The sequence below is a fragment of the Delphinus delphis genome, chromosome 4 (assembly GCF_949987515.2).
Source record: "Delphinus delphis chromosome 4, mDelDel1.2, whole genome shotgun sequence".
NCBI lineage: Eukaryota > Metazoa > Chordata > Mammalia > Artiodactyla > Delphinidae > Delphinus > Delphinus delphis.
In genome coordinates, this window is record NC_082686.1 from 54,075,498 (window position 1) to 54,103,232 (window position 27,735).

The 27,735-nt window shown below is 37.9% G+C and overlaps 1 long non-coding RNA gene across 1 annotated transcript in view; it reads right to left on the minus strand.

Moving 5' to 3' along the window:
• The window catches only part of LOC132424055 (uncharacterized), a 169,715-nt gene extending 143,226 nt beyond the window's left edge, over nt 1–26,489 (minus strand). The window contains exon 1 of the long non-coding RNA XR_009519159.1: nt 26,323–26,489. This is a non-coding gene — a long non-coding RNA (uncharacterized lncRNA). The remainder of the gene's footprint in view (nt 1–26,322) is intronic.
• Nucleotides 26,490–27,735: the final 1,246 nt, after the last annotated feature.

The window sequence follows — 27,735 nt, forward strand, 5'->3', positions numbered from 1 at the left end:
AAACCGCACTCAAAAATGTTGGTATTGGGGGGACTTCCCTGGCAGGCCAGTAGCTAAGACTTCATCTTCCAACACAGGGGGTGCCGGTTTGATCCCTGGTTGGGGAGCTGAGATTCCACATGACATGTGGCCAAAAAACCAAATCATTAAAAAACAGAAACAATATTGTAACAAATTCAATAAAGACTTTAAAAATTAGTCCACATCAAAAAAAAAAATCTTAAAAAAAATGCTGGTATCGGGGCGTATATGGTCAAAAACAGTTTAGAAAACACAGCACTGTGCTACACTTCCTCCTCCCCAAAAGTTTAGTGTCCCCGTTACATTTTCACAACATTAGCTATTGTTCCTGGAAAATCTGGTTAAGTATTATTTATACTGATTAAGGCTCTAAGCAGAAGGGGGTATTTGTTTTGTTATATGATAAAATTCAAAGCTGGTGCTTGAGAAAAATCCCAATTTCTATTGGGTATCAATTGGTCTAAAACAGCATTGCTAGTAAGACAACAAAAAACAACAGCAAAGGATTTAAAATTTTAAAGTCTAGGAGAACACTCAATGTGCTTAATAACACTTGAAGTGCATTTTGTTATTGTTGTTTTTAAAGATTTATTTTTATTTATTTTTGGCTGAATTGGGTCTTTGTTGCTGCACGCGGGCCTTCTCTAGTTGTGGCAAGTAGGGGCTACTCTTCATTGCGGTGCACGGGCTTCTCCTTGTGGTGGCTTCTCTTGCTGTGGAGCATGGGTTCTAAGTGTGTGGGCTTCAGTAGTTGTGTCATGCGGGCTCAGTAGTTGTGGCGCACCAGCTTAGTTCCTCTGAGGCATGTGGGATCTTCCTGGACCAGGGCTCAAACCCTGGTCCCCTGCATTGGCAGATTCTTAACCCGTGTCCCCTGCATTGGCAGATTCTTAACCACTGCACCACCAGGGAAGTCCCTTCATCTGACTCTTACATTCACCTTCCATTTAAGAATTCTTTTGGAAAAAACATTCTACTAACTTTAAAAATATAGGTATGAACACAACTAGATAAATCAATATTATGATATTGTCTAATCCTGATATCAGTGGATGAGAAATTGGACTGTAAAAGGAGTCAAATGAAGGCAAAGGACCTATTTCTTGATGAAGTGTCCACACAACGGACACACTGAGAAGGAAAATCAAGGAGCAACAAAGAGTGGGCCCCACAGAAGAATTCCAATTTCTTTCCTGTTCTAAGAGATGGAAAGAGGCTCAGACGTTCACGAATGTCAAGCACAGACCATAAAGACAGCAGATTAGAGGAGGAAGGTGAAGCAACTACATGGGTTTTCACCTGACTACAAGAGCAAATGCCATGTACATTGTTAAAGTTGTCTGTTTTCCAAAGTGAAGAATTAACTTTTACTTCGAATATTTTCCATCTTAGCTTCTTGTCTTTTCTATTTTATTAATTTTTTAACTATAAAAGTATTATATTTTCATAACCAAAGAGATGGGGGGTAATTTTTTAAATTAAATAATTATTATGGGACTATTAGCATGTTTATGTTGCTGATGTTTTTTAAATTCAGTGTAATCTTAGTGAGCACACTATATATTCTGCTTTATTTATATTTAAAAATATCTTTATTTATTTTTAAAAATATCTTTATTGGAGTATAGTTGCTTTACAATGTTGTGTTAGTTTCTGCTGTATAACAAAGTGAATCATCTATATGTATCAATATATCCCCATATCTCCTCCCTCTTGAGCTTTCCTCCTACCCTCCCTATCCCGCCCCTCTAGGTTGGCACAAAGCATCGAGCTGATCACCCTGTGCTATGCAGCAGCTTCCCACTAGCCATCCATCTTCCATTTGGTAGTGTATATATGTCAGTGCTACTCTCTCACTTCGTCCCCGCTTTCCCTTCCCCCCACCTCCCCATGTCCTCAAGTCCTTTCTCTATGTCTGCGTCTTTATTCTTGCCCTGCCACTAGGTTCATCAGTACCTTTTTTTTAGATTCCATATACGTGCGTTAGCATACGGCACTTGTTTTTCTCTTTCTGACTTACTTCACTCCGTATGACAGACTCTAGGTCCATCCACCTCATTACAAAAAACTCAATTTTGTTCCTTTTTTGGACGAGTAATTTGCCATTGTATACATGTGCCACATCTTCTTTATCCATTCATCTGTCGATGGACACTTAGGTTGCTTCCATGTCCTGGCTATTGTAAATAGGGCTGCAATGGTACATGACTCTTTTTGAATTATGGTTTTCTCAGGGTATACGCCCAGTAGTGGGATTGCTGGGTCATATGGTAGTTCTATTTTTAGTTTTTTAAGGAACCTCCATACTGTTCTCCATAGTGGCTGTATCAATTTACATTCCCACCAACAGTGCAGGAGGGTCCCTTTTTCTCCACACCCTCTCCAGCATTTATTGTGTGTAGATTTTTTAATGATGGCCATTCTGACCGGTGTGAGGCGATACCTCATTGTGGTTTATATTCTGCTTTATACTCTTGCCATTATATGTAGAATAATGCAAGTTATTTAACTTAATTTTGGTGACAGAATCAAAATTAGCATAAACACTTAAAAGTTAAAAGCCTAGTGAGAAATCTTCCTATTTTTATCAAAACATTAAAAACTCTTACTGCCAGTTATAATCACATAGAGAAATGGAAAAAAAAAGTTAAACTAGTATTTACTTAATGCACAATAATTTGAAACACTATAATAATTTGAAAAGTAAAGTGCCTATTTCTTTGTAAAAGAATTATCAAGGTTAATTTGAACAGTGCTTATCTTCTCACCAAATTAACTTATGATAAGAAGCAAACACTGTTTTTACACTTTGGTGAACTACAGTGCTCCTAAGTTTGGATCAGCTTCCAACATTTTATCCTTCCCACTTTTAACATCATGAAATATTTCCGAAAGTTCCTTTAATGTGAAATTTTTTGCGTCACTTCCTCTGGGACATCTTCATTCTTTTCCTCACAACCAAGTGCCTTATAGATGTCCACAAGTTCACGTTCATTATTTTCCTCTGGCTGTACAACTAGACTCTCTTGAACAGCAGTAGTGTCAACATTCCCATAGTCAGCTCTTTCTGCAATGACTCTATTCACATTTGATTCAAAGTTCCCTTTCCAGTGTTAACCACTTTTGCTGTTTTGCTTCACATTCATGTTTTGTTGGCCAATTTCCTCTTTCAATTATCCTTTTGTAAACATGTCATTTGGACTTATCATTGGGAGACAAAGAGGCAACACAACACATGCTTTGCTGTTTGTGCATAAACCGAGTAACAGATGCCCAGTGACAAATCACCAACTATCTCTGAAAGCAGTGACGTGACTCGTCACTAATCATGATGTGCCTCTACTAGGAAGTGATTTAGGAAGTGATTTATAGACTGAAGAGGGAGAAGCAACGTTTGTACTTTAGGTAATTAGTCACTATCACCATACCTTTTTTTTTTTTTGGCTGCGTCGTGTCTTAGTTGTGAAATGTGGGATCTTATTTGTGGCATGTGGCTCTTTGTTGTGGCTCGCGGGCTTCTCTCTAGTTGTGGTGCGTGGGCTCCAGGGCGTATGGGCTCTGTAGTTGTGGTGTGCAGGCTCCAGAGCACATGGGCCCTGTAGTTTGCGGCACGCAGGCTCTCTTGTTGAGGCGTGTGGGCTTAGTAGTTGTGGCACATGGGCTTAGTTGCCCTGCAGCATGTGGGATCTTAGTTCCCTGATCAGGGATCGAACCTGCGTCCCCTGCATTGGAAGGCAGATTCTTTACCACTGGACCACCAGGGAAGTCCCTACCATAGCATATTAACTGAAATTTGAATCATGTTTTTGGGGGGCTGGTGCTATTTGACTAAATCATGGTAACTAAAATTCCTTTGAAGGATTTAGTCTTTTTTAATCTGTATTTTTCTTGAAAATCTAGTAACATATGCCACGTTCAAGAAAAACACAAATGAGAAAGGCAAAATCCCTCACTTCAACAAGTTTACAGCTTAATGGACAGCAATAAGATAACTACATACTTTCTGTAATCTGATGAACATGATGTTCAAAATGATGTAAAAATAGATGAGTGAAATTACCCTTGGTCAAGGGACTGAAAAAGAGCTAACAAAGATAATGGCATGGATGACAAACATTTTCAAGGTTATGCCAATGGCTGCTTGGATTTCCACCAAAAGGATAAAAAGAAATTCTCTGGTTTTTCCTACTCCCCTAATGTTAGTTGTCTTGCTATGATAAATGATGTTATGATGAATAACTTTGTAATAATTGGAATCACTTTAAAGTGGAATAACTAGACAAAATGGCATGAACAGCTTTAAGGCTGTTGGTACACACTGCTGGCATGAAACACTGAAAGTGTTTGTCTTTGATGCCATTAGCTTGTGATTTCTGTTTTGATCTCTTAACCAAAGATCTCTTAACTTAATTTCACTCACCTATGAATTTTTATATCATTTTTGAACCCTATGTTCATCAGGTTATATTATTCTATGCAGAAAAATATGAAAACTACATACAAAGTATTAGGGACCCATTTTTCTGGAGAGCCAAAGCTGGGAAAATAGCATGGATTGCTTATTGAATGTCTGGGATAACAGCTGTCACAGAGAACAAAATCTCTATTTTATGAGCTTTCTAGGATAATAATCCATGTGGAAAAATTAACCACACTGATGAAATATTTAATAGCTCAGGAACATTCTGTATTTTGAGAGGTTAAAAAAAATTATCTGTGACACTTCAAAGAAAGAATGTAGTCAACTTGTGCTTATCATGCCCCTTCTACAATGAGATCCACTGCTTATAGCGAGAATGTCAGGGAGGACTCAGGACACAGGTGGGGCAAGGGTGCATTTTCTTTACGTTTGAGGTTGTGTCTACGTTACTATCTCGTAATGCCCGAATAGTGAGTGATTAAAAAAAGGAAAATTTGCACACCTCAGGTTTTACCTACCAACATGAATACAGAATGGCTGTGCTTCTTTTGTTCTTATACTGCTACCTCTCAGGAGAATATAAGGATTATACCACAGTAACGTTTTTCTCGAAAAGCTTTCCAAAGCATTAGGTACAAAAACTAAGTGAATATATGGATATATTGCTTCAATTTTCCTGCATAGGGGACTCATATCTGCGATTATGAAGTAAAGAACTGCAGACTTCCAGTCCATCAGGAAAGGAGTTCAGAAGTGGTCACTCCATCCTAATGAGTTAAAAGCTGAACAAACTGAAAAATCAACAACTCTTCCTAGGTCAAATTGAGAAGAGAGGTCACAGAGCAAAACGCTGCCCCCTAAATTGGAAAGACAGATAGGCAATACAGAGAATCACAACTTGCAGAAAAGAAAGCCCACAGCAGAAAACCTCCACGGGAATTGGTGTCAGGGTATAAAAACCGAAACTGCAGTTGATGAATTGCTGCTGGACAAGTCTGGGAGTTTAAAACTCCAGAAAGATCCAGTCTTGGCAGAGGTGGGTGGGGCAGGAGGGGGGCAACCTGCTGTGAGTCTCACCTCCAGGAGTTCTACCAGGTCCTCAGAGTGAAGATCGGAGAAATATCCCCTCATGCTTCTGGCAGGGGGAGGGGAAAATAACCATTTTGAAATATGGTGGAGATTTCTGTTCTTCTTAACAAGGCCTGCTCTCAGGAGAAACTATTTTACCAGAGCCTAACCTGCTGGGGTTTTACCAGGGCCTAACCTACCTGGGGGAGGTAAATACTGAATGTCAGCTTCCTCTAGCCTTCCACATGGGGAAAGGGAAATACACAATTCCAGCCCCCTCTAGCAATCCTGTCCCGTATAAGAGAGGACTTCTCTGGCAGTCCAGCGATTATGACTCTGCACTTCCACTGCAGGGGGCCCAGATTCAACCCCTGGTCAGGAAACTGAGATCCCGCATGCCACCCGGCAAGGCAAGAAAAAAAGAGTTTAAAAAGAAGCATTGGTGAAATTCACTATCAAGGAGCACAGGCTCATCAAAAGACTGAGCCCTAATCATAGGACTACAGAAGGCTTCCCCTCCCTGATACCTTACCACTGTACCGCTAAAGGCCTATTTACTGCAGTTCCTTTCAGTCAGTACATCGTGTCCAGATTTCGGCAAACAACTACAAGGCAAAAATTACAGTTTGAAGAGATTGAGTAAATATTAGAACCAGAGTCAGATATGGCAGGTGTGCTGGAATTATCAGACTGAGAATTTAAAACTATGATTAATATGCTAAGAGATCTAATGGAAAAAGTAGACACCATGCAAGAAAAGATGGATAATGTAAGCCGAGATGGAAATTCTAAGAACCGAAAAGAAATACTAGAAATCAAAAACCGTGTCTTAGGAATAATGAAGGTCTTTGATGAGCTCCTAAGTAGGCTGGATATGGTTGAGAAAAGAATCTCTGAGCTTGGGGACACACAATAGAAACTTCCAAAATTTAAAAGCAAAGAGAAAGAAGACAATAAAAAAAAATAGAACTGATTATCCAAGGACTTTGGGACAACTATAAAAGGTCTAACATACATGTAATGGGAATACCAGAAGGAGAAGAAAGAAACAAAAGAACTGAAGCAATATTTGAAGCAAAAATGAGTGACAATTTCCTCCGAAATAATGTCAGAATGTCAGACACAAGATCAGAAATCCAGGAAGCTAAGAAAACATCAAACAAGATAAATGCCCCGCAAAACCACACCTAGGCATATCATTTTCAAACTACAGAAGATCAAGAATAAAGAAAAACCTTGAAAGAATACAGAGAAAAACAACACCTTACCTATAGAAAAGCAAAGAATTACATCCTACTTCTGCTCAGAAACCACACAATCAAGAGGAGGGTACAATGAAGTATTTAAAGTGCTGAGAGAAAAAAAATCACCAAATTAGAATTCTGTAGCCTATAAAATTATTCTTCAATAGTAAGGAGAAATAAAGACTTTCTCAGACAAACAAAAATTGAGGGAATTTGTTGCCATACACCTGCTTGCAAGAAATGTTAAAAGAAGTTTTTCACAGAGAAGGAAAATAATAGAGGTCATAAACTTGGATCTACACAAAGAAAGGAGAATGAATCAGAGAATCAGAGAATGAATCAGAGAATCAGAGAATGAATAAAGGCAAAAAATTATTTATCTTTCTTATTCTTAATCTAACAGATAATAATTGGTTCAAAATAATAACAACCATGTATGTGATTGTGTATGCCTATGTATGTGTGTATATATGTATATACATGCATAAACATATACATATATATGCTTATGTGTAAGTGAAATGAACGAAAGCACTGACACAAGGAACAGGAGGGGGGAATTACACATCCCTCCAAACCCACAGAATGTACAACACCAAGAGTGAGCCCTAGTGTAAATAATGAACTTGCAGTGATAATGATGTGTTATTGTAGGTTCATTCACTGTAACAAATGTACCCCTCTGGTGCAGTTGATAGTGCGGGAGGCTGTAGGTGTATCTGGGCAGAAGATATATGGGAACCCTGTACTTTCTATTCAATTTTGCTATGAACCTAAACTGCTCTTTTAAAAAAAAAGCAAATAATTGAATAAGGTAGTTTCTGATTTTAAAAGTGTTCATCATTCTAGTAGATATTGATTGTATAGAGTGGAAAAGAAGAGAGAAAAAATAAAGAGGCCAGTAAATATCTATGAGTCAAGAAAAGAGAGTATTAATTCACAAGAGATTGGGATGTTTGAGAAAATATGCCTAAGGTGTCTATAAATGTAGAAATGAGATCTTCAAAAACTAGCAAAGGCTTCCCTGGTGGCTCAGTGGTTGAGAGTCTGCCTACCGATGCAGGGGACACGGGTTCGTGCCCCGGTCCAGGAAGATCCCACGTGCCGCGGAGCGGCTGGACCCATGAGAGCCATGGCCGCTGAGCCTGCGTGTCCGGAGCCTGTGCTCCGCAATGGTAGAGGCCACAACAGTGAGAGGCCCGCATACCACACAAAAAAAAAAAAAAACCTAGCAAAATCTTTGTGGGACTATACTCATAAATGGGATGTCAACATAAATTGTTACAGTTTATATGGTTAGGACAGAAAGAAGAGAAAAGCTAAAATTGGTTTAATTATACATACACATTTACAATTCTACTGAAATATATTTTGACACCAAATTGATGAAAAATATAAAGGAGAAATATTTTATCTTCAAAAGATTTTTTTTAAAATATCATAAACTGGAGATTGCTTCAAGATGGCAGAGTAGAAGGACATGGGCTCACTCCCTCTTGCAAGAGCACTGGAATCACAACTAACTGCTGAACAATCATTGACAGGAAGGCACTGGAACTCACCAAAAAAGATAACCCACATCCAAAGACAAAGGAGAAGCTGCAATGAGATGGTAGGAGGGGTGCAATCACAATAAAATCAAATCCCATAGCCACTGGGTGGGTGACTCACAAAGTGGAGAAAAATTATACCACAGAAGTCCACCCACCGGAGTGAAGGTTCTGGGCCCCACGTCAGGCTTCCCAAACTGGGGGTCTGGCAACGGAAGGAGGAATTCCCAGAGATCAGACTTTGAAGGCTAGTGGGATATGACTGCAGGACTTTGACAGGACGTGGGTAAATAGAGACTCCACTCTTGAAGGGCACACACAAAGTACTGTGCACATCAGGACCCAGGGGAAAGGAGCAGTGACCCCATAGGAGACAGAACCAGACTTACCTGCTAGTGTTGGAGGGTCTCTTGCAGAGGTGGAGGAGGGGGTGTGGCTCACCGTGGGGACAAGGACACAGGCAGCAGCAGTTCTGGGAAGTACTCCTTGGTGTGAGCCCTCCTGGAGTCCGCCATTCACCCCAGCAAGGAGCCTGTGGGCTCTGGTGCTGGGTCGGCTCAGGCCAAACAACCAACAGAGAGGGAACTCAGCCAGTTTTACTGAGCTCTGCCCACCAGAGCAACACCCAGCTCTACCCACCGCTAATCCTTCCCATCAGGAAGCTTGCACAAGCCTCTTAGACAGCCTCACACACCTGAGGGCAGACCACAGAAGCAAGAAGAACTACAATCCTGCAGCCCGTGGAATGAAAACCACATTCACAGAAAGATAGACAAAATGAAAAGGCAGAGGACTATGTACCAGATGAAGGAACAAGATAAAACCCCAGAAAAATTAAATGAAGTGGAGATAGGCAACCTTCCAGAAAAAGAATTCAGAATAATGATAGTGAAGATGATCCAGGACCAGAGAAAAAGAATGGAGGCAAAGATCGAGAAGACGCAAGAAATGTTTAACAAGGACCTAGAGGAATTAAAGAACAAACACCTAGAAGAATTAAAGAACAAACAAACAGAGATGAGCAATACAATAACTGAAATGAAAAATACACTAGAAGGAATCAATGGCAGAATAACTGAGGCAGAAGAATGGATAAGTGACCTGAAAGAAAGAATGGTGGAATTCACTGCCATGGAAGAGAATAAAGAAAAAAGAATGAAAAGAAATGAGGACAGCCTTAGAAACCTCTGGGACAACACTGAACGCACCAACATTCGCATTACACGGGTTCCAGAAGAAGAGACAGTGAAAGTACCTGAGAAAATATTTGAAGTGATTATAGTCTAAAATTCCCTAACATGGGAAAGGAAATAGCCACCCAAGTCGAGGAAGCGCACAGAATCTCAAGCAAGATAAACCCAAGGAGAAACACACCGAGACACATAGTAAGCAAACTGACAAAAATTAAAGACAAAGAAAAATTATTAAAAACAACAAGGGAAAAATGACAAATAACATACAAGGAAACTCCCATAAGGTTAACAGCTGATTTCTCAGCAGAAACTGTACAAGCCAGAAGAGAGTGGCACGATATATTTAAAGTGATGAAAGGGAAGAACCTACAACCAAGATTACTCTACCTGGCAAGGATCTCATTCAGATTTGATGGAGAAATCAAAAGCTTTACAGACAAGCAAAAGCTAAGAGAATTCAGCACCACCAAACAAGCTCTACAAAAAATGCTAAAGGAAATTCTCTAACTGGGAAACACAAAAGAAGAAAAGGGACTACAAAAACAAACCCCCAAAATTAATAAAACGGTAACAGGCACATACATATTGATAATTACCTTAAATGTGAATGGATTAAATGCTCCAACCAAAAGACACAGGCTTGCTGAATGGATACAAAAACAAGACCCATATATATGCTGTCTACAAGAGACTCACTTCAGACCTAGGGACACATACAGATTGAAAGTGAGAGGATGGAAAAAGATAGTCCATGCAAATGGAAATCAAAAGAAAGCTGGGGTAGCAGTGATCATATCAGATAAAACAGACTTTAAAATAATGTTACAAGAGACAAGGAAGGACACTACATAATGATCAAGGGATCAATCAAAGAAGAAGATATAACAATCATAAAAATATATTCAGGGACTTCCCTGGTGGTACAGTGGTTAGGAGTCTACCTCCCAAAGTGGGGAAGGGGTTTGAGCCCTGGTTTGGGAAGATCCCACATGCTGCCGAGCAACTAAGCCCGTGAGCCACAACTACTGAGCTTGTGCTCTAGAGCCCACGAGCCACAACTACTGAAGCCGTGTGCCTAGAGCCCATGCTCTTCAATGAGACAATCGCCGCAATGAGAAGCCCACACACCATAATGAAGAGTAACCCCTGCTTGCCACAACTAGAGAAAGCCTACACACAGCAACAAAGACTCAATGCAGCCAAAAGTAAGTACATAAAATAAATAAATTTATTTTTAAAATTAATATGTATATATATATATATATATATATATACATACATGCAGCCAACATAGAAGCACCTCAATACATAAGACAAATGCTAACAGCTATAAAAGAAGAAATTGACAGCAACACAATAAGAGCGGGGGACTTTTAACACCTCACTTACATCAATAGACAGATCATCCAGACAGAAAATTAATAAGGGAACACAAGCTTTAAATGACACAATAGACCAGATAGAGTTAATTGATATTTATAGGGCATTCCATCCAAAACCAGTACTTTCTTCTCAAGTGCACAAAACATTCTCCAGAATAGATCACATCTTGGGTCACAAATTAAGCCTCAGTAAATTTAAGAAAATTGAAATCATATCAAGCATCTTTTCCAACCATAATACTATGAGATTAGAGATCAATTACAGGGAAAAAAATGTAAAAAACACAAACACATGAAGGCTAAACAATACATTACTAAATAGCCATGAGAGCACTGAAGAAATCAAAGAGGAAATCAAAAAATACCTAGGGACAAATGACAATGAAACACGATAATCCAAAACGTATGGGATGCAGCAAAAGCAGTTCTAAGAGGGAAGTTTATAGCAATACTTGATGAAACTACCTCAAGAAACAAGAAAAATCACAAACAAACAATCTAACCTTACACTTAAAGGAGCTAGAGAAAGAAGAACAAATAAAACCAAAAGTTAGTAGAAGGAAAGAAATCATAAAGATCAGAGCTGAAGTAAATAGAAACAAAGAAAACAAAGAAAGCAAAGATCAATAAAACTAAAAGCTGGTTCTTTGAGAAGATAAACAAAATTGATAAACTTTTAGGCAGACTCATCAAGAAAAAGAGGGAAAGGACTCAAATCAATAAAATTAGAAATGAAAAAGGAGAAGTTAAAACGGACACTGCAGAAACACAAAGCATCATAATAGACTACCACAAACAACTCTGTGCCAATAAAATGGACACCTGGAAGAAATGGACAAATTCTTAGAAAGGTATAAACTTGCAAGACTGAACCAGGAGGAAATAGAAAATATGAACAGACCAATCACAAGTAATGAAATGGAAACTGTGATTAAAAATCTTCCAACCAACAAAAGTCCAAGACCAGATGCCTTCACAGGTGAATTCTATCAAACATTTAGAGAAGAGCTAACACCCATCCTACTCAAACTATTCCAAAAAGTTGCAGAGGAAGGAACATTCCCAAACTCATTCCATGAGGCCACCATCACCCTGATACCAAAACCAGACAAAGATACTACAAAAAAAAGAAAATTAGAGACCAATATCATTGACGAATATAGATGCAAAAATCCTCAACAAAATACTAGCAAACAGAATCCAGCAACACATTAAATGGATCATAGTGGGATTTATCCCAGGGATGCAAGGATTCTTCAATATATGTAAATCAATCAGTGTGATACACCATATTAACAAATTGAAAAGAAAAACCATATGATCATCTCAATAGACGCAGAAAAAGCTTTTGACAAAATTTAACACCAATTCATGACAAAAACTCTCCAGAAAGTGGGCATAGAGGGAACCTCCTTCAACATAATAAAGGCAATATACGACAAACCCACAGAAAACATCATTCTCAATGGTGAAAAACTGAAAGCATTTCCTCTAAGATCAAGAACAAGGCAAGGATGTCCACTCTCACCACTATTACTCAACATAGTTTTGGAAGTCCTAGCCACGGCAATCAGAGAAGAAAAAGAAAAAAAAGGAGCCCAAATTGGAAAAGAAGAAGTAAAACTGTCACTGTTTTCAGATGACATGATACTATACATAGATAAGCCTAAAGATGCTACCAGAAAACTACTAGAGCTAATCAATGAATTTGGTGAAGTCACAGGATACAAAATTAATGCACAGAAATCTCTTGCATTCCTATGTACTAACAACGAAAGATCAGAAAGAGAAATTAAGGAAACTATCCCATTCACCATTGCAATAGAAAGAATAAAATACCTAGGAATAAACGTACCTAGGGAGACAAAAGACCTATACTCAGAAAACTATATGACACTGATGAAAAAAATGAAAGATGACACAAACAGATAGAGAGATATACCATGTTCTTGGATTGGAAGAATAAATATTGTGAAAACGACCATACTACCCAAAGTCATCTACAGATTCAGTGCAATCCCTATCAAATTACCAGTGGCATATTTTACAGAACTAGAACAAAAAAATCTTAAAATTTGTATGGCGACACAAAAGATTCCAAATAGCCAAAGCAATCTTGAGGGAAGAAAATGGGCCTGGAGGAACCAGACTCCCTGACTTCAGACTATAGTACAAAGCTACGGTAATCAAGACAATATGGTGCTGGCAGAAAAACAGAAATATAGATCAATGGAACAGGATAGAAAGCCCAGAGATAAACCCACACACCTATGGTCAACTAATCTATGACAAAGGAGGCAAGGATATATAATGGAGAAAAGACAGTCTCTTCAATAAGTGGTACTGGAAAAACTGGACAGTTACATGTAAAAGAATGAAACTAGAACACTCCCTAACACCATAAACAAAAATAAACTCAAAATGGATTAAACACCTAAATGTAAGGCCAGACACTATAAAACTCTTGGAGGAAAACATGGGAAGAACACTCTTTGACATAAATCACAACAAGATCTTTTTTGACCCACCTTCTAGAGTAATGGAAATAAAGACAAAAGTAAACAAAATGGGACCATATTAAACTTAAAGGCTTTTGCACAGCAAAGGGAACTATAAACAAGATGAAAAGACAACCCTCAGAATGCGAGAAAATATTTGCAAACGAATCAACGGACAAAGGATTAATCTCCAAAATATATAAACAGCTCATGCAGCTCAATATTAAGAAAACAAACAATCCAATCCAAAAATGGGCAGAAGACCTAAATAGACATCTCTCCAAAGAAGACATACAGATGGCCAAGAGGCACGTGAAAAGCTGCTCATCACTAATTATTAGAGAAATGCAAATCAAAACTGCACTGAGGTATCACCTCACACCAGTTAGAATGGGCATCATCAGAAAATCTACAAACCACAAATGCTGGAGAGGGTGTGGAGAAAAGGGAACCCTCTTGCACTGTTGGTGGGAATGTAAATTGATGCAGCCACTATGGAAAACAGTATGGAGGTTCCTTAAAAAACTAAAAATAGAATTATCATATGACTGAACAATCCCAGTACTGGGCATAAACCCAGATAAAACCAACATTCAAAAAGACAACATACACCCCGATGTTCATTGCCACGCTATTTACAATAGCCAGGTCAAGGAAGCAACCTAAATGCCCATCGACAGACGAATGGATAAAGAAGATGTGGTAATATATACAATGGAATATTACTCAGCCATAAAAAGGAATGAAATTGGGTCATTTGTAGAGACATGGATGGACCTAGAGACTGTCATACGGAGTGAAGTAAGTCAGAAAGAGAAAAACAAATATTGTATATTAATGCATATATGTGGAATCTAGAAAAATGGTACAGATGAACCGGTTTGCAAGACAGAAATAGAGACACAGATGTAGAGAACAAACGTATGGACACCAAAGGGGGAAAGCAGGGATGGGGGTGGGGGTGGGGGTGGTGTGATGAATTGGGAGATTGGAATTGATATGTATACACTAATATGTATAAAATAGCTAATAAGAACCTGATGTAAAAAAAAAAAAAGAATTCAGATGAAACTAGTATATGCATGCAAAATAGTATGTTAAGGAACAAAAGCAATTCCATTAATATTTTGTGGAAAGGCAGTATCCATGGAGCAAGTCTAAAGTTTTCAAAGTGCTTCTGAGAAAGAGCCAAATAATAATAAAGATTTTTAAATGTTGAAAAAAGATAAATAAAATATCATAAACTGAATAAAATATCATTCTGATGCTAGTCCAGAATCAGTTTCCATTCCTGATAACTTTCAGAGGACTACAATTCCCAGCATTCTTTGGGGCTTTGTCATTTCAAATTCCTTTGTAAGAACTACAATCCAGATATTTTAAGTATCAGACAATACTACAAATCAGCCATTCCATTTTAAGTTTAATGTGGCCTTCAGTTTTATATCCAAGGTTTAAGGGCAAATTAAAGCAGTAAGTTCATGCATAATATTAAAAATAAAAAAAAAAATAAGTGCGAGCAAAATAATTACTTTGCTTCTGAAAATGTTCAGAAAGCATCTTCTTCAAGCAATGCACAGAGATTCTGTTTGTGAGGTGGCGTCAATGAAATTGCATAATTACTATTGCCCAAAGCTTTAAGTCCAGAAGGTGCAGAGGAGACATGACTTGAATCCAGTTGCTACTGGAGTGGAAGGGCAACATTACTACCAGCGGTAGCCTATTCTGACTAAAGTTGGCAAAAAATATCTTCCCCTTTTGCTAACCTACTTGATATTGTCAGTGTGTGGTATGTTGACCACACATAGGAGCAATCTGGCAGTCAACAGAGCTAGGAAATGATTATTTCTGCACTATAATGCCAACGTCAGACATTTGAGAAGTAATATTTTAAGCAATAAGATCAAAGTGATGATTCAATTTATTTTGTGGAAAAATTTTCAGGTGTATCCTTGTCTCAAGAATTTCATTCTGTGATGGTGACCCCAGCTTTGGTTTTGACTTCATCTGAATATTGAGTTCAAACTTGGCCCTTTGGTATTGAGCCAATGTGTTATTTGTTACATTTCTATTGTGAATAGATATGAAAGAATAATCAGAATACAAGGATTATCTAGCATCTACCACCTGATTTAAGAAAAAGAACAATACGCTATTATTGTTCAGTGCCTTTCCTCATCCTGTCCTTCTTCCCAGAGGTATCCACTCTTCCTATTTTTGCATTTATCAGTTCCTTACTTTTCTATAGTTCTATGATATATGTTTACATCTTTGAACAATATATTTTTAGTTTTGCACACTTTTATTTTGTATAAGTAGAATCATATTTTTCTTTTTCTGTAACCAAATTTTTTAACATTCTGTTTGAGATTAGTCTATGCTATAACATTCATTTTCATGGCACTATAGTATTTCAGTGGATAAACATTCCACACTTTCTCTCTTCATTCTACTCTTTATGGACTTGTGTTGTTTTGGTTTTAAAATATTTTACTCTCACACACACTATTTCTATGAATATTCTTATGTCATGTGTCCAAATGTACAAATGCAAGAAATTTTCTAATGTGTGTGTATGGCACACAGGTAATGACGGAGTATGAGGTTGGAAGTCAAGTTTCATTTTCCTCATACAGATATCAAACTGCATCAACCATCCTTTCCCCACTCCTGTTAGTGCCACATCTATAATATACCAAATGTCATTTATGAATGAAAAAAAAAAAGTTTAATGGGGTCTTGACCAATCAAAATAAATGATGAATTAAATCCCAAACTTTAATCAATACTGTTAATGTTTATCAGTTATTTAAAATATCATCATAAAATAGCATAATAAAATTAAATAATACTACCAGTTTGACACACTTTTTAGATCAGTTTTGCTCATCTGTATTTAGTTTTGTTGCTTATGTGTATTCACCTCTCCATGTTAGTTAATTAATACATATAACATATACATGTACATGTTCTCCTCAGAATTTGCTGCTCAAAACATATAAAATTCATTTTCTTTTGACTGTTAGTACATTTATTCCAAAATTTGATAATGCTCTTAATACTTCTGGCAATGTGTTAATTACTGACAAAAATAAAGTTGTGTTTACATAGTCATTATATCTACCAAACACTTGGAAAATTTTGTCCTTTAAGAAAAATAACAGTATGAATTAAACAGCCACTTACCCATTAAAGATGGTAGCTGACAATTGTAAAACCATCATTCTGCTTCTTGTCTCTCTACATTTTCTACTTGGCACTAAATTCTAAATTTAATAACATATTTCTATTCTCTCTCTCTCTCTCTCTCTCTTTCTCTCTTTCTCTCTCTCAAATGCCAACAAAAATTTTTCCCCAATATCTGGGCAACTAAAATTCTACCTTACCCTCCAGAGTCCTCATCCTAAGGAGTCACTGGCTAGCAGACAAGCAGCATGTGTCCTTGCGGGCATATGATTCAAACCAAGAAATAGAAAAATCTTGCTAAAGGGACTTTCTAGTCACAAAATGACACCTTCATAGATCTCTGAGAGCTCCTGGTAGTTATTTGGTTTGTCGTCAGTTTTTAGTCACTGAAATACTGCCACCTTCAGGAAGAAATGTGGGAATCTGCAATTGCATTCTCATCCGGTTCCCTTTAAATCCAAACTTTACACTTCCCTTTCTTTAAACACACCTGTAAATTATCCTGTTATTTTTCCCATATATCTAAATATTAGTAATCTATTTCTGTATACCTTTTTAACTTATTAGTTTTTTCCCAAACAACTAAATATTACAGTAAAAAGCTGCCCATAAATAATAAATGGAAGAGAATTCACAATTATCCATCAAATAAAAATTACTTTAATAAAACCATAGCTTTGCAGATATTAAATTATGAAGAACAGGCCCTAAAATATTTTCTGTGCTCAAATAATAAAATATATATAAAAACATCTAGGTACATGGTTTTAAAAAATAATTCCAGAACAATTTGTACATATTACAAAAAATATTTCCTTAAATGTATATATTGAGGCTTCTAAACTAGAAGGTTTTTTTTCCCCTTTACATTTTAGTTCCTCCTTCATTTATGGGTTAACATAAAAATTATAAGCAGTTCTGTACCAACTTTTTTCTCTCTCTCTCCCTCTATTTCTCTCTCTCTGCTCTTTTTTCTTTTATAAATTCAGCTCTCTTTTTCATAATCTATTCTTGATCTAATTTTTATTACTATTAGTATTAAAATTACTTTTCTTTGTGCTTATACTTTTCCCTATCTTTTTTCCCATCTTCATCCTCTCTTCATTGGTTTACTTTTGCTTCACTTAGAAAGTCCATTGTAAGTTGCCAATTACTTTTATGTACTATTAGCAATACCTACAGTGCCCACTTTCAGTTTTCTCTTTATTCAAAATCCATTCCCTATTATCAGACAATGCCATCAAGTACTTTTCCAAAACAAAGGTTTTTTTTTTAAGTATAATTACCGTGAAATGTCACAAAACATGAATTACATAGACCAACTGGAAAGGACACATACAAAAAACCTCCTGTTATTTTTATCTTCTAAAGTAATTTGACAATTACAAAGATGTCATTTCCCCAGATTAATTTAAAATTGTATAAAATAAAATCTCAGTGAAAAGAAGAATAGATGAATGGAGCAGAAACAGATAGTAGGATAGATGAGAATTTAGCATGTGTTATTTTTTTATGTGGGGAAAATTGCTTATTTAATAAATGGTGATAGAACAATTGGTTAACTATTTGCAAAAACAATAAAATTATATCTCTTACCTCATAATACACAAAAATAAAGCCCAAATAGAGTGAACTATTTTTTTAAATAAAGGTCTATTTAAAAAAATAAGTGAATATTTATTGAATTGTAATGTAGATAAAGAAGACACAATAAAGAAAAAAGATTGATGTGTGAGTTAACAAAAATGTAAAGTATCTCTGTTAAAAGCATCATAATATAATTAAAAGGCAAATAGCAAACTTGGAAAAATAATTTTCAACATTAATGGCAGGTAAAGGTCTAATATCTTTATATCTAAAGATACCTTACAAATAAGATAAATATCTATATAGCAAAAAATGAGCAAAGGTCACGAATAGACAAGTCAAAAGAAATATTCATGTTCAATATACAATATGAAATGTTTAATCTCATTAGGAATCAAAAACAGATTAAAAGAGCAAGTTTTTGCCTCTAAAATCAATGAATATTTTAAAAATTGTAATACCTGGCTTCATAAAGTGTGTTGCAAAAAGGGTACTATCATATGTAATCTTTTTTGAATAACAGTTTGCCAATATATATCCAAAGTCTTAATGTGCTTATTCTTTGACCCAGCAATTCCTTAGGCCATGGTCCTGTATGTCCAAAAAGAATAATCAAGATACAAAAGAAATTTATATATAAGAATAATCATGGTGGGGACTGGTAAAATAAATAATTAATACTATACAGTTATTTATTCAGTTTCAAAAATAATTACATTGGAAAATGCTCAAGTATTTATAAAAAGATTAAAGAGAGTTATTAAGCTATATTACAGAATAATCAGAATGTATACTTATATACAGAGAGAGAAGAGACTGACAACATATTGTTAATTGATTTTTTTTTTTTAGTGGTAAATACTAAATACTACTGATTTCTTTTCTTTTTTAAAATACCTGATTGTAGAACTTCCCTGGTGGCACAGTGGCTAAGAATCCACCTGCCAGTGCAGGGGACACAGGTTCAAGCCCTGGTCTGGGAAGATCCTACATGCCGCGGAGCAGCTAAGCCCGTGCACCACAACTACTGAGCCTATGCTCTAGAGCCTGCAAGCCACAACTACTGAGCCATGTGCCACAACTGCTGAAGCCCGTGCACCTAGAGCCCATGCTCTGCAACAAGAGAAGCCACCACAATGAAAAGCCCGCCTGCCACAACGAAGAGCAGCCCCCCGGGCTCACCACAACTAGAGAAAGCCCATACACAGCAATGAAGACCCAACACAGCCAAAAATAAAAATAAATAAGTTTTTCAAAAATAATAAATAAATAAAATACCTGATTGTATTTTCAAATTTTCTATAACAGTATGACATTTTAAAAAGAGTTGTTTTTAAACCATTAAAAACCCTTATTTCAATTCCATGTTTAAATCATGTATACTAATGGGAAAGCAGAAACATCATATGCAACATACATTTCAAAAAAATGATTCCTTAATTAAAGACGATTCAAAGGAATGGAAAGATATCCCATGCTCTTGGATTGGAAGAATTAATAGTGTTAGAATGGCCATACCACCCAAAGCAACCTACAGATTTAATGTGATCCCTATCAAATTACCCATGACATTTTTCACAGAACAAGAAAAACTAATCCTAAAATTTATATGGGACCATAAAAGACCCAGAATTGCCAAAACAATCCTGAGGAAAATGAACAAAGCAGGAGGCATAACCCTCCCAGGCTTCAGACAATACTACAAAGCTACAGTCATCAAAACAGCATGGTACTGGCACAAAAACAGACATATGGATCAATGGAACAGAATATAGAGCCCAGAAATAAACCCACACACCTATGGTCAATTAATCTTCAACAAAGGAGGCAAGAATATACAATAGGGAAACGACAGTCTGTTCAGCAAGTGATACTGGGAAAGTTGGACAGCCACATGTAAATCAATGAAATTAGGACACTTCCTCACACCATACACAAAAATAAACTCAAAATGGCTTAAAGACCTAAATATAAGACATGACACCATAAAACTCCTAGAAGATAACACAGGCAAACTTTCTCTGATATAAATCATACCACTGTTTTCTTAGGTTAGTCTCTCAAGGCAAAATAAATAAAAGCAAAAATAAACAAATGGGACCTAATCAAACTTATAAGCTTTTGCACAGCAAAGGAAACCATCAACAAAATGAAAAGACAACCTGTGGACTGGGAGAAAATATTCGCAAATGATGGAACCGACAAGGGCTTAATTTCCAAAATATACAAACAGCTCATACAACTCAATAACAAAAAATCAAACAACTCAATAGAAAAATGGGCAGAAGACCTAAATGGACATTTCTCCAAAGAAGACATACAGATGGCCAACAGGCACATGAAAAGATGCTCATCAGCGCTAATTATTAGTGAAATGCAAATGCAAAACATTTGCAGCATATCTCAATTTAGTTGATAAATTTTCATTGGAAATACTTGACTTGTGTTTAGATTTCATAAATTTACTGTTGAAAGAGTAGGTTAACATTCATAAATTTTTCCAAACATAATTAAATTTTCCTATAACTGAATTGAGAATCTGTTTTCAGATTTGAATTTGTGAATTAAAATTAAATAAAATAACAATCAAGTTCCTCAGTTGCACTAGCCACATTTCATGCATGGCTAGAGGCTACTTTTTTGGACATCTCTCCTGGAACGGATTAATAGTGAGTGTTGACAATGGATATGCTACTTTATGGAGAACTTTGTGTGAATATGCCTACTGCTCAGCAAGTTCAAATCTAAATCTTAATCATGTTAAAAGAAATCTAAACTGTGGATCCTTACCTACTTTCTTGGCCTCTTTTTAATATCACTGAATCACACACTTGATGAGTTATTCTCAGCAAATTTAACTACAAAAAGAGAAGTAATATGAAAATGAGGTATTGGTTCCAGCAATAAGTCCCCTGCACAATTTCACTTCCCTTTGCTGGATTAGGGATGATTCTGCCACTGTACAATTTCTAATAGGAAAGACTGAGGGTGTGAAGAGTTTGAAATACAGGAATTGTGCTATTTACAGTAGATGGATTTGTGATTGCCCAGGCAACAGAACTTCCTTACATATTTAAGAAGTCTTGCAATGACCCAAAGGAATAGAACTAATGAACTGTCCAAAGCTCAGCTGTGCTTTTCAGCTTGTTCATACAAATTGCACAAGCCCTTTACTGTTGGAAGCAATCCTTGCAATATTTTGAATGCATCAAAAACTGGACTTGAATTCTTACACACTGGTTATGATAAGTCATGTCCTAAGTTACTAGCAATGGAATAGCTAAAATACGATGCATACATGAGCATGGCTGCCAATTGATGCTAACTGTTTGGAAAAATGATAACATATCATGACAAATGCTTCTTTCCTTTCTCTGAATAAATGTATTCCCCCAAACCATCATCCTCACTGAGTAACATAAGTAAAAAGCAAAACCAACTAGAATGTGGCACGTGATAACATAAGAGTGTACATGAACCACTAATTCCAATGTGTCAATCAAACATCAACAAACTTTAACTGTACTGAGTGCCAGGCACTTCAACAGACATCAAGATACAACTACATAAATGAGACAGTTCCTAATCAGAGAGATTAGGTTTATAGACAACAGAAGATCACTAATAACATAAGGCAGCATACAGTAAAACTGCAAGAGAGTGGTCCAAATAAAAATTGATCTAGGACTAGAGCAGTGGTTCTCAAAGTGGGGTCCACAGAACCCAGGAGGTCCCCAAGAACTTTCAGGGGTTCTGTGAGGTTACAACTAGTTTCATGATAATATTAAGACATTATTTATCTTTTTCACAGGGTAAAAGCAAGGCAGTGGCATCAAGCTGTAGTGATAGTCACTATATTCTTCACCACCACACACGTGTATTAAAATAAAAAAAAGGGAAGAGGAGAAAAAGGAGGAGAAGAAAGTCATTTTCACTTACAAATGTCTCTGAGAAAGCAGTGAAATTATTAATTTTATTAAATCCTGACCCTTCGGGGCATGTCTTTTTAATTTGTGGGACAAAATGGGTGGGATACATAAAGTGCTTCTGCTACAGATATAAGTACAATGGTTGTCTTGAGGAAAAGCACTGGTGCAATTGAGTTTCAAGTTGAACTAGACACTTTTCTCACGGAGTAGCATTTTTATTTGAAAGACCAACTGACAAAGTATGGTTTTTCAGACTTGAATATTTGACAGATATTTTCTCAGAAATAAACAAAGTGAGTGTTCTTCAAGGAAAACAACCAACAGTATTTCCTGCCAATGACAAAATTTGAACTTTCGAACAAAAATTAGAATTTTGGAAAACTTGTATCCTAATATGTAAAATGTTTCCTGATGCAAACAGTGATAAAATTAAGGAAGATGATATTTTTGATATTGTATGATGAAATGAGTCAACATTTGGAAGATCTGCATAACTCAGTGAACCAAAGTCTCCAAATGATCAGTGTATAATATTACAAATCATGCATGAGTAAAAAGTCCATCCAATAGACCAATAGGTTTTAATGGCACAAAGTATGAAAAGTTTATTGATATGGATTTTTATTCCACATTGCAACTAACTTTTTAAAAATTACCACTTGAAGAATTTTAGAGTAGTATTAAAGACTATCGCTAATTATATGAAAAGCTATTTAAATACATTTCCCTTTTCCAACTACATATCTCTTGGAAGCCAGATTTTCTTCATATACTTCAAACTACACACTGTATCACAATAGATGGACTGCAGAAGCAAATGTGAGAATCCAGCTGCTTGGATTCAGCTAACTATGAAATCCAGGTAGATATTAAAGAGCTTTATAAAATGTAAAACAAGGATTTCCCTGGTGGCGCAGTGGTTAAGAATCTGCCTGCTAATGCAGGGCACACGGGTTCGAGCCCTGGTCCGGGAAGATCCTACGTGCCGTGGAGCAACTAAGCCTGTGCACCACAACTACTGAGCCTGCTCTCTAGAGCCCGCGAGCCACAGCTACTGAGCCTGTGTGCCACAACTACTGAAGCCCGTGCGCCTAGAGCGCATGCTCTGCAACAAGAGAAGCCACCGCAGTGAGAAGCCCGCGCACCGCAATGAAAAGTAGCCCCTGCTCACCACAACTAGTGAAAGCCTGCGCGGCAACGAAGACCCAGCACAGCCAAAAATAAATTAATAAATTAATAAATTAAAATATGTAAAACATTTTTCTCAATTTGTTTTTTGTTTTGGGAAATTCTGCTATTTTTCATTAAAATATGTCATTTATGTTAACATGTAATGGGCTGATTATTATTATAACTTAGGTAACAAATATTTTAAACGTTTTTCCAATTTTAATTTCTAATACAATGAGTCTCAACAGATGCAACCCACATAAGCAAAAGTTGTGTGTTTTTTTTTAAGCAAAAGTTTTGAGGGGTCCTGAGACTAAAATATTTGAGAATTGTTGGACTAGAGACAAAGGAGCAATCAGGAGGAGCTAGGGAAACTGCTCTGTCTGACCAGTTATCACATCATATCCAAACATACTCCTTCCTGGAAATCTTTCAAGGCCCCAAATGAATGGTGTTAATTATTTAAATATAACCAATTTCCACTAGTGTTCTTTACGTACCAATGCATGGTACTTGTGGAAATGCAATATAAAGTCCCAAATGCAGCAAAACTCCTTCATAATCTGAGACCTACCGTTAAGTGGTAGAACTAATAACTAACACAGAATAACTAACTGTATTATATGAGATTTTACCATGTACCAGTGGTTCCTTTTCATGTCCAAAGTCTCCTTTTTAATATTTATTATCATTTACTACCCTCCATGAACGTAATGTAATTAAAGATATTATCTAGCAAACAAACTACATTTGAGTAACAGTTAATTCATTTTCCTCTTTTAGATTGAAAAATAAATAGAAAATTTATTTGGATACAGCCATGGAAATTTACATGGACACAGAGCTGTATCCATGTAATAATGTCAGGTAAAGCAAAAACAATGGAATTTTAGTTATTCTATCTAGAGTAATCATGAAATTTCTGTTTAGATTTTTGAATTTTAAAATAGGTGTGGATTCCTCCCTATACATTATTACCTCCATAAATGATCTGGGGGCTGAGATTTTCTGCGGCGTGTTGGGTGTTTTTGTTTTTAATTTAGTTTTGGGTTTTTGGTCACTCAAATTGTGATAGTAATGAGTTTGCCCATTTTTGCTCAATCACCAGATAATCTGAGAGTCCCAGAGTTTGTCCCTTATAAGGATACACTGCAGTCTTAGAGTTTGCAGCAAGATAGTCTTAAAAAGCCTGGGCTCTAGAATCAGAAAGTAGCTTTCTAGTGAATCGCTTTGTGAATTTAGGCAAATAGCTTAGGCTCTTTGAACCTCAATTTCCTTATATGCGAAATGGAACTAATGACACCTGCCTTATAAAGCTGCTGTGTGGCACACAAAATGACAGCATCATTATAAAGTAAATACGCCAAGTTGTGTTACACTGTTTTAAAAGTTGATATTATCGATATCTCATAGTATTGATAATTTGTGACCAAAAAAAATTTTTTTAAGAATCCTTTCGTGGTTGGCGCTTGGTGCAATTTTTGCCACCTGTAAAACATGGAATAAAACATGTTTCCATGCTTCCTGTGCAATTGTTTAATACATACATTTGAAGGTAAACAGTGCTGGTCCTTGGCAAATTTAAAAGTGTTCAGGTTTGTCTTCAGACACAAAGAACTATCTGCATTCTCAGATTCCAAGGTGAGCCAGATCTCCTGGTTCAACAGCTATAGGACTGACTATCCACAAGAGCAGCTGGGCCTCTGGTGTGTCTTAGGATTTTGAACCCAATTTGGAAATTCCCTACCCAGACTTATTAGCTTTCTTTTCCTCACCTGGACAAGTCAGTCCTTTCCTTCTCTTCTTAATTCTTCCTCATTCTTCTCAAATACAAATTTAACATTTTCCTACAAATTTTATAGTACCTTAATTAATATTCATCATTATTTGGGGAAGATTCTATATTCTTACAACATGTTAGGGACTTCCCACGTTAATGAAATTTCTGACAATTAAGTGTGCTATTGAAATTCTTCCCTTCTTTAGTAGTTATGGCTGCACTTCTAGAATCTATTACAGTATTGGAAAAACATTTAAAGTATATAACACCAATATGTTTTGTCCATAATTAAAATTAACATCTTAGACCCGTGTTGTGATAATGTCTACAAATAAAAACTGTAATTCTTCCCTACCTTCCAAAGGTATTTTAGGTATTAATCAGAGTTTTTAATTGTGCATGAGATTTATAGAGTAAGGACACAACCTTGCTACTATTACGTACTTTTTCATTTGGAAAACCTAGAAGCTATTGCTTGCGAAAGCTATTTAGAGATGACTGTAATAGCCAGTCTTCCAATTTTTTAAACTTTTTTTGGATTTTTCTTTTCTTCGAAAACAAACTACTGCTCCACATATGTACTTTTTACCTTGGTGGGGCGTAGTTCTCATTTCTGAGGGAATATGGCTTTGCAGAAGACACATAATGCCTCTTTGACAATTGAGAAAACTCAAGGGCTGGAGTTACCCAGCGAGGTAGGTTTCCGGGAAAATCCGGCCGGTAGCGAATCCCTCTGGGTCTGGACCAATCCGCGCCGGCACAGCTCCGCGCTCTCGGAACAGGGCTCAGCCGCAGACGCCTCGCCGCGCTCGCAGACACACACCCTGGCCGAGCCCGCCGAGTCCACCCTGTTTCCCTTCCTAGATGCCTCGGAACCTTTACCACACTAATCCTACGACTTTATGGCTAAACAGTAGTTCCCAACTTCTGAGAGAAACCCTTTTAAAATTCAAAGCAATTGAGCAGACCCTACCGCCACCAGAATCCAGACTGCGGTAGCCGTACTTTCCAATTGTCTTGTTTAGTAAGAGAACTGAGAAAAAAAGAAAAACAATCAAGAGCTTCAATCGGTTTTGTAACACCTTCAAACGTCTATATATCGTATTAATCATAACGTTCGCATACATCTGAATGTATTTATGCTGTACGCTGAGTTTACAGGCACTGCTTGGGGCTCAAAGGACTTCTCTCACTCCCTGCACAGGGAAGCCCCGAGGGCCCCCAGGACGCGCCCAGAGTCCGAGACCCCAAACCCCGGAGCTGCTGCGATAGACGTAGAGGCGGTAGGTCCTACCTTCCAACCCACACGTTCCATTAAGCTGGATTCCCAGAGACAACAGGACGCTCTTCCTGCAAGTCGCCGGGGCATCGCAGGGCATCTGCCGCCCCCTATCGGTGGTGAGGGGCAAAGTAGCCCGAGCCCTGTTAGAATCAACTAGAAGAGCCTCTTGAATAAAAGAATATTCCATGACTACGCAGTAGCGAGAGGACTCTCAGGGAGCCTGCCTTTCGCAGACACTCCCCTCCGACTGCGGCGTTTTAATGCAGGTGTTAGCAAGTGAGGGAGAGGATGTTGGGTGTGAAGAGGAACGTGTCGCTGCTTCGGTGAAGGCTGGGGAGGAGAGGGAGAGGGGGCGCGTCCAAGATACACCTCAGGTTCAGTTTATGTTTTCCACCCTGCACCAATCCACCTCACCCTTACGAAAAGCATTTGCCCTCAGTCGGGATGGGATCGTTCATTAGAGCACTATGTGGTGGCTTCCCAAGCACCTGCCCCTCATGTAACACCTTGAGCAGAGTCCAGTGACCTCTGCTGTAGAGGTGACAAAGCCGCCTCAATTGTGTCCAGGAATGGCCTCCCAACAGCGTGCTACTTCTCTGGTTGGGGATGATTCTTATTTGGTAGGAATATGTATATGCTTCAGAAAAATAAAATAAATATCGAGAAGAAAGCTCCCGGATACCCCGGGCTAATTTTCTCCTAGGACTGAAAGTGTAAAATTTGCCTCCACTTGGACGCCGAGACTGCTAGCAGGCTGGGGACATGTGTGTTATTGTTACATACCCAGATATTTCTAATTTTATTTTCTCCCACCCCATTACCACTTCCCTACACACACACACTTCGTAGTATCCTAACTTGTTCACCCGTGTCCATGTGTCTTGGCCCTTTTGGGAAGAAGGCGAGAGACAGATGAACGAAGGTGAGTGGGGGCAGGGAGGGAAGAGAAGAGGGAGGAGAATCGCCTTCCACGCCAGACTTAATGTTTAAGCGGGAAGACGCTCCCGGCGGAGGGTCTAGAGGACGACAACGGAAAAGTCCCACTACACGCTCACAGCGCTAGTACTGGCGCCCCCAATCTGCAAGTGGCAGCAGGAGATCCGGAATCCAGTTGGTCCCCTACGAGGTCCCCGCTCGTCCGCGCTGGGGGTCGGGCCCTCCAGTGTCGCTGCGAGTCTGGGAGAGGAAGGAAGCTCCGCTAGCTCCGTTCTCCCTCCCATATCGCTCTGGCGGCAGCCGCCGGTCATGGCCCCGCCGAGTCCCCGCTCCCGAGTGGCCGCAGGTGCCGAGTGGCCCATCCCCGGCGGGAGCGAAACGCGGGGCTAGCCGAGACCTCCCAGCGTCCAGTTCCGAGAGGGTCTCCGGCGTGTGGCGGAGGTCCCCGGGCCCGGACGCTCTCCCTTCCCGCGGCCTGTGGGCGCGGCG